The sequence below is a fragment of the Geospiza fortis genome, unplaced genomic scaffold (genome assembly GCF_000277835.1).
Source record: "Geospiza fortis unplaced genomic scaffold, GeoFor_1.0 scaffold346, whole genome shotgun sequence".
NCBI classification, from domain to species: domain Eukaryota; kingdom Metazoa; phylum Chordata; class Aves; order Passeriformes; family Thraupidae; genus Geospiza; species Geospiza fortis.
Window position 1 is genome coordinate 3,477,755 of NW_005054361.1, and position 7,089 is coordinate 3,484,843.

Here is a 7,089-nt window from a genome sequence, read left to right on the forward strand (position 1 = left end):
AACAAGTAGCAGGAATTAGCACTCCCCAATTCTGCAGTCTGAAACAAGAGGGGACAGTAGATAACTTGGTGGGCCGTGCACTTTCTTTCTGGAGTAATTCTGCTTTTCTCAGAGGAAGTTATAAATGTGCTGCCTCAAATCCAGATATCAGTGTGGGGAAGATGTTTGTAATATTTACAAAGAGCCTCTTTGCTTGGGCTGCCAGGAAAGGGTTCCTGTTGCCTTTCCCTGGACAAGAACCCTGGAGCTGAGAAGGAGCTGAAGTGCCCATGGTTCAAGAAAGAGCAGATAACAGGCCAGGAGCCTGCTCTGGACTGCCTCCAGCAGCCTGATGTACATATAGAGTACAGACAACAAAGGTTTGCAGTGCTTAAGGTGTAATTTCCAGGCACTGTTCACTTCCCACATATCCCTCTTTGATCTGGCAGTCCTTATCTCTGGCTTTAGGAGATGCTCAACCCGTGCTGGGAGTCAGCAACAACTTCAGCTCCCAGAACCTGGTCAAGACCTTGTCTCAAGGAATATCCATGAATTGTGGATGAACTTAGAGCTTTTCAGCTTGCCTGTGAGCAGTGGGTGTATTCTGGCAAGCTATTGTAAGTATTCTGGTCTCCAATGTAAATGCTTCATCCATTGCTTCTGTAATGAGCCAGGGACAGTCACAGATAGTATCTGGTCTGAATTACTGGAACTAAGGTATCATAAGTCTTAAGCTGAATAGGCTCAATCTAATTAGTCAATATAAATCATTTTAAGCAGATAATTAAAAGAAGTAATAAGAAAGTAATAGGAACAGTGAATCTGAATCAGTTTGTGGTTCTAAAATGCTTTTCATAGTCTGAGTCCTGCTCACTGTGGACATGCTAGAGATATTGTAGTTAGCAAGGGAACTCTGTCTGACAGCTTGTCAGGGGGCAGCTACTGAGCTTTTCTGCATTCATCCTGCCTCTCTCCTCAGTTCTGCTCAAGCTCACACACACCTTCCTGCCCCAGCTGGGAACTGCTCTTCTCCAGGGTATCAGCATCTCTATGGAATCACGCTGTCGCGTGCTGTCACCTCTGCACGCCCTCCCTTCCTGACAGGAGCTGAGGCTTGAATGCTCCTCAGCATGTGGGCCTCTCAGGGGAGGGGACCTGCATGCAGGGAGGCTGAAGGGAAGGAGAAGGAGGAAACACTTCCTTGCACCACTGTCATTTCAACTTCGACAACTTCTTCTGAGCCTCAGTCTCTGGGGAATGGAGCCAATTAAACAGCAATCTGGAAAGCCTAGCAAGCATCTCCTTTCAATGGAAGTCCTTCTCTGAGTGACATGAGCTGAGTGAGGAAAGACTAAACAGACAGGAGCAGCAGCAAGTTGTTTCTAACTGAATAACTTCAGCACTTCATATTTTGGTGCACTGTCATTGAAATGCAATCAATTTTTCAGAAGCAAATACACTGAAACTAGAGAAGACTTTGATTTCTACTTCTGCAATCAAATTTGGCAACACCTCTGAACATATTTTTCCCTGATTACCTAAAGGACACTGTAGCAGAATTCAGAAATATAGTCAGTCTGTATCTTTTTGCTTGGAAAGGATGGGTAGCCACTTGGTTGACACTGTCAGTGAGATATTCCTCAGGAGTACACCTCTTCAATCAACTGACATTCACCCAAGCGCTTTCAAACACAGAAAAGACCCTGCTGATGAAAATAACTGCTTCTTGCTTGTATTGCTGCATAAAAAACATACCTGCAGAGCTGCCTGGGAAGGCAGAAAGAATACTACCACTGTGATATACAGGTTACCCCGTATAGATCCTTTTATTTCACCTGCTGAGCTCTGCACTGAGTCAAGCGACTGGAACTTTGTAGCTGCCACAATTCATACTCATACCAGTGGAGGGCTGGAACCTGTTTGCCAAATTTTGCTTTTCAGAACAACAGAGGCTCAGAATCAATGTCTTCTCTGGTCCCTGTGGAAAAACACACCAACCTGAGTGTGTCTGGAGACCTTGTCAGCTGTAGGCTTTGTTATGTGCTTTATCTCAAATTCCTTCATTGCCACTTCATGTTGTTGCCTTCTCTCCCTACTGATGTGAGCAGTCACATTTGTCTGATTGTCCAGCCAGCACCTTTGACTTTCTCAATTGCCAGCACCCCATTTCTGACACCCCAGCCTCTTCAAACTTGTGCACTAATTGCTGTCATGCAATAGCAGTTCAGTGCTTCTCTGGGAGATGAGTGATGCACGTGGGCTTACCTGTGCTGATGTGTCCTGCTGGTTTGCCCTCTTGCCACATCACTTCTTGTTCATTATGGACATTTTACCACCTGTCATAAATTGTTTTTTCAACTCCACAACCTTTGGAAATAGCTCTGTTGCCAAACAGGTACACTGTTGGTGATACAGCCTCTGGGTAAAGCAAAGCTTATTTAATGAGAATAACATCTCAGAGTACACTGTATATCCATGGTGCCTTTTTCCTAATTTTCATTAATGAAGGAGCTGATATTTCATTGACAACCATTTGCTGAAGAGCTCATGCTGAAGCTTCACCCTCACACTGGCAAATAAAAAAACAAAAGAGTCATTCAAACAGCCTTACAGTCAGCCTGCTGCCAGATCAGGGGCTTTATTCTGAATTCAGTTCAAATTCCTCAAGGTGCTAATATAATGGAAGGCACTTGGCTTATTAAAATGAAAAGAGTTGTCCCTACTTCAGTGCATCTTATTATCCTGGGAAGGGAGTTCAGGCAGCCTGCTCCATTATGTTTGATGGCTGATATTACACTCGTCAGACCCAGCATAAACTCAGACACATTTAGCAATAGCCAGATATTAAAGACAGGCTGACTCTGTGAAATCTCTTATTCACATTTGATTTGCTGAGTAGGATGAGGAAAGTCACTTTCTCTCCAGTGTTTTCCTGTGCCTTGGTCTGGCTGAAATCAGACAAGTTAAGGTATGGCCTTAGTGCCAACAGCTATCAGAAACAGGAGGTCAGTCACATTAGCCCTCTCTGAATTTAGAGAGACTGGCAGGTTTATGGTATTATTGATACTCAAAAGACTTGATTGCAGTTTTATTTGAAAGATAACTTAAAACACTGACATACACCCACTGGGACAGCAGCACTCCCCTCTCTTTTCAGAAATGTGTCTCTCAGGAGTCCTTACCTGCTTAAGGGAGGTATCCTCATTTACCAGGCTGGGTTTGAGGTCTACAATTCTTTTCAAGGCATTTTGCCTTTTCCCCTCTTTATCTTCTGCGCATCTGGAGCTTCTGCCTCTGTCTTCATGCAATCCATTCCAAGAAACAGTTTCCTAATACATCCTTGGAAATACAACCATCTACTGAGCCATGGGGAGCTGTGTGGTCCAAGTGGAATGAAGCATTCCTTCCCACGTAACCCACCACAGACAGAGCTGTGGCATGGCCACCAGCAGTGACAGAGAAGTCACTGCTCTATCTGGACAGCCAGTACAAAGCCACAAATCCAAGAGTGAAAGCTCTTTCTGACAATAAAACTCACGTCACCACCAAATGAGGTTTTGTCTTGTTTTCACAATGAATGTTGAGGACAGAGGGTTTAAGTGGGTGTTTAAAGGCCACTTTGGGTGGACAATGGCACATAGCATGCTGCTTTCAGGTCTCTGTACCTGCAGCCTGATCATTGCAAGGCCAGTTCCCACTGGGAGCACACACATCTACCCAGCAGGACTGCTGCTCTGGCTCCTGAACAACGAGCCAGGAGAGAAGCCAGTCTGCTGACACACAGAACAAAATTGGAGACTCTCAGCCTAGCTGCTCGCTCCTTAATCAAGACAGATTCACAACGTGCCTGGCTCCTTCTGCCTGCTCTGCTCTATAATTAGCAGCTCATGCCTAGGTAGCAGCCCCAGCAAATTGCTTCCCCTCTTTGGTGACAGTAGCTCTGAGAGAGTATCTGAGAGAAGGATATGACAAAGGGAAAAGGAAAAGGGAGAAATGGGCACAATAAGGCAGAAACCATTAGCACTAAGAAACAATAGCACTTCACATCGTAGTGCTAGCTCTGTCTTCGTTTGTATGAGTCTCTGGTGCCTTGTTGGAATTATGGGCAGATGTTAGTGGTGGGAATGCAAGTTCCTTTTACACCATAGCACCAACTTTGAGGTTTTACCTTTTGGAAGAAGCCTGAAAACTGCTGGGATAGCTCTGGACCAGGGTGCTGGGCTGCACAGATCAGACCAGGGCTGTCAGGCAGCGGTTCACCCCATCCTCACCATCTAAAACTGCTTGCTTGACTGTCCTTGCTCTGTGATCCAACAAAACCACACCACTTGCACCCTTGGGGACATATTTCTCTTGACCATCTCCTTTCACTGACTCTGCAATGAGACATCCTGGCAGAAACGGTATCATGCTCTGCCTTAAGGGGCACTGCCAGTGTAGCATTGCCCATGTCAGGTCCAACCACAGCACCTGCAGTTCTTACAGGTGGAGGTGGACTGAGAGTCTGCTTTTGCCCTAAGATCCTGTTGTTACACATCCTGACTAGTTTCCATCATCTTGAACCTAAGATGTGGTCCACACAAGGAGCTTTGTGACTTTTCTGGTTAGTGACTGCCAAAGGAATAATATCTTCCTGCTCTTGGGCGATTTTAAATGAGTTGGTGCTGTACTGTGGGGAAATGGAAATGTTCACAGGTGTGAGAACCACTCATTATAATTCATGGGAATTGTCATTAAATCAACACATCCTCAGGTTCTGCAATTCCCTGAATCTGATGCTGCAAAAGAAAAAGTCAAATCTGTCTAGGCTTTTTGATTGCAAATGAGTACATTGAAAGTGTGCTTCCTTCTCTGAGAAATCAAAGCCTGTTTGATTGAAGCTCATTTTCACACGATCAGCTGATGCAGCTCACACTTCAGACATTTTCAATTCTTTTTACTTTCCTAGAAAAATACATAAATCTTGAAGAAAAGTGTTTTTCTTCAAAGTCATCTGTCCAGGCTTTTAGTCTCTTACAGTTTTTGCTGCCAAACTTAGATTAGTAAGATGAAAAAAATGTGTATTTTCTCAGCTGACAATAATGGGATGACCTTTCTCCTGTTTCTTTTGAATATAAATGTAATAATAAAAAAGTGGTTTGATATCAAATAATCAGATTCATTTCCTGATAATACTAAAATATGGTAACTTTTTTTTGTAAGAATAATGCCTAAATGACGCTTCTCATTTTTCTTATTGTCTTCCAGATATTTCATTTTATAGCAAGAATTCTGAAAACCTGTCCTTTCTTTTGGTGGCTGAAAAAACTTGGTTTTTATGACTTGTCTCTGTGATGTTTGGCTTTGCAGAGTCTCTTTAGTCAGAAGGGTGGTTTTGTCTTGCCATGAGGTATTGCTTGATGTTCACCTATCATTCCTAGGTAAAATCTTGGTTTTAATTATTTCAAAAGCTCAGAATTAATTTAAAATGGAGGGAACACTGGAAAGCATAAGGGAGAAGTTCAGTCCTTACAAAAGGGAAAAAAGCAAAGAAGGGAAAGCAAAAAGAAGGGATGTGACAGAAATATAGTTCTGGTGCCTTTTAAGAGGAGGCTGCTACTAAATACATAGAAAGTGTAACACTGATCAGAATAATTTTTCCAATAAGCTTTATGCCTGTCAGGAATTTGAAGGGAGACTTTCCGGAAGGAAGGAAGGAAGGAAGGAAGGAAGGAAGGAAGGAAGGAAGGAAGGAAGGAAGGAAGGAAGGAAGGAAGGAAGGAAAAGAGTTTTCATTATGAAAACATAGGAGTAGAAAATGTTTCACTGAGAGTTATCATAAACTCCAGCAGAACAGAAGCCAAACAAGAGGGACCTGTCAGATTAGTGCCTGGTGACAAAATGTGTGGCATGGAAAGAGAAAGAGAGAAACAAAAGGGTAGAATTAGAGACATTAACCAGAGTTTTCTGTTGGTTCAGGTTAAAATGCCCCACAAATGCACACCCTTCAGAGCTGAGAAGTGAAATTATGCAAGTTTCTCCTCAAAACCATATTTTCTGCCATTTAGCTCTTGGTATATGAACCTATTTAATCTATGTACATTTTAATTACATTTATCTTTTGATTATATAAATCTATATTAATTTATTTCAGCTGATTGGATATCACCAGGCTGAGGCTCAGTGGTTGGAGGTCTTCCCAGACTTGTGAATGCATGTAGCTTCAAAGGTGGGCTTCCAGCTCTGAAGAGCTACCTCTTTTATGAGCAAAGAGTCCCTGTGCTGTGTTTTGCTCTGTACAACAATCCAGGGCTCCCTGTTTCCCTGGCAATTGTGCAGCAGTGAGGCTAAGCACATGTTTAAATGCTTGATGGATTTAGGGCTCATTTGGTCTACTCTCAATTGGGCCTTTCTGCTGTCTACTGGTCAAAGTAATGCACATTCACTCAATGCAGTCAAAAATAGTCTGAGCAGACATCAGAAAGGGCACAGTGCTAAAGAGCAACCTCTGAAAAGCCCATCTGCACTGACCTGGTGATGTGGACTCGATTTTCCATGCAGTGGAAATGAACCAATACTTACTGATTTAATAAAATCCATAAGTTTAATTACATTGCTGATATCAAGTAATCTATTTTTCTGCTAGATCTTGCTGAAACCAACTTCAATTTTTAACAGCTGTGAAAATCCAAAGAGGTGGCAGGCACACAGCAGTGCTGGTTTCTCTCATCACATTACTCTTGTGGTCTTTTCCACAAACGACTGGGTGTCTCTAGGTATTACTTTTTAATCATCTACCCTCATTACATGTAGTGTTTGCTCCTTTTTCATTTTCCAGCACAAAGCTAGAAAGAAGGTAATTAAAAATCGATAATGGTGTAGTGCTTAGACACTCATTAAGTAGTCATTAGGTAGTCTGGAGATTCATTGTCTTTACAAGGGTTTGCTGTCCATGAATCTCCTCTCTGCAGTATTAGCTCAAAACAGCAGCAAGCACTGAACGTGATTCCAGAGGGTCCCTGACTCTCCTGGCCCACCTGGGATGCAGCAAACCCTGGGAGCTCCTCCAGCAGCACCAGGGACATGCTCAGGACTGGGGCTGCTCTGGCTGCCTCCACTCCCAGTGTGCTC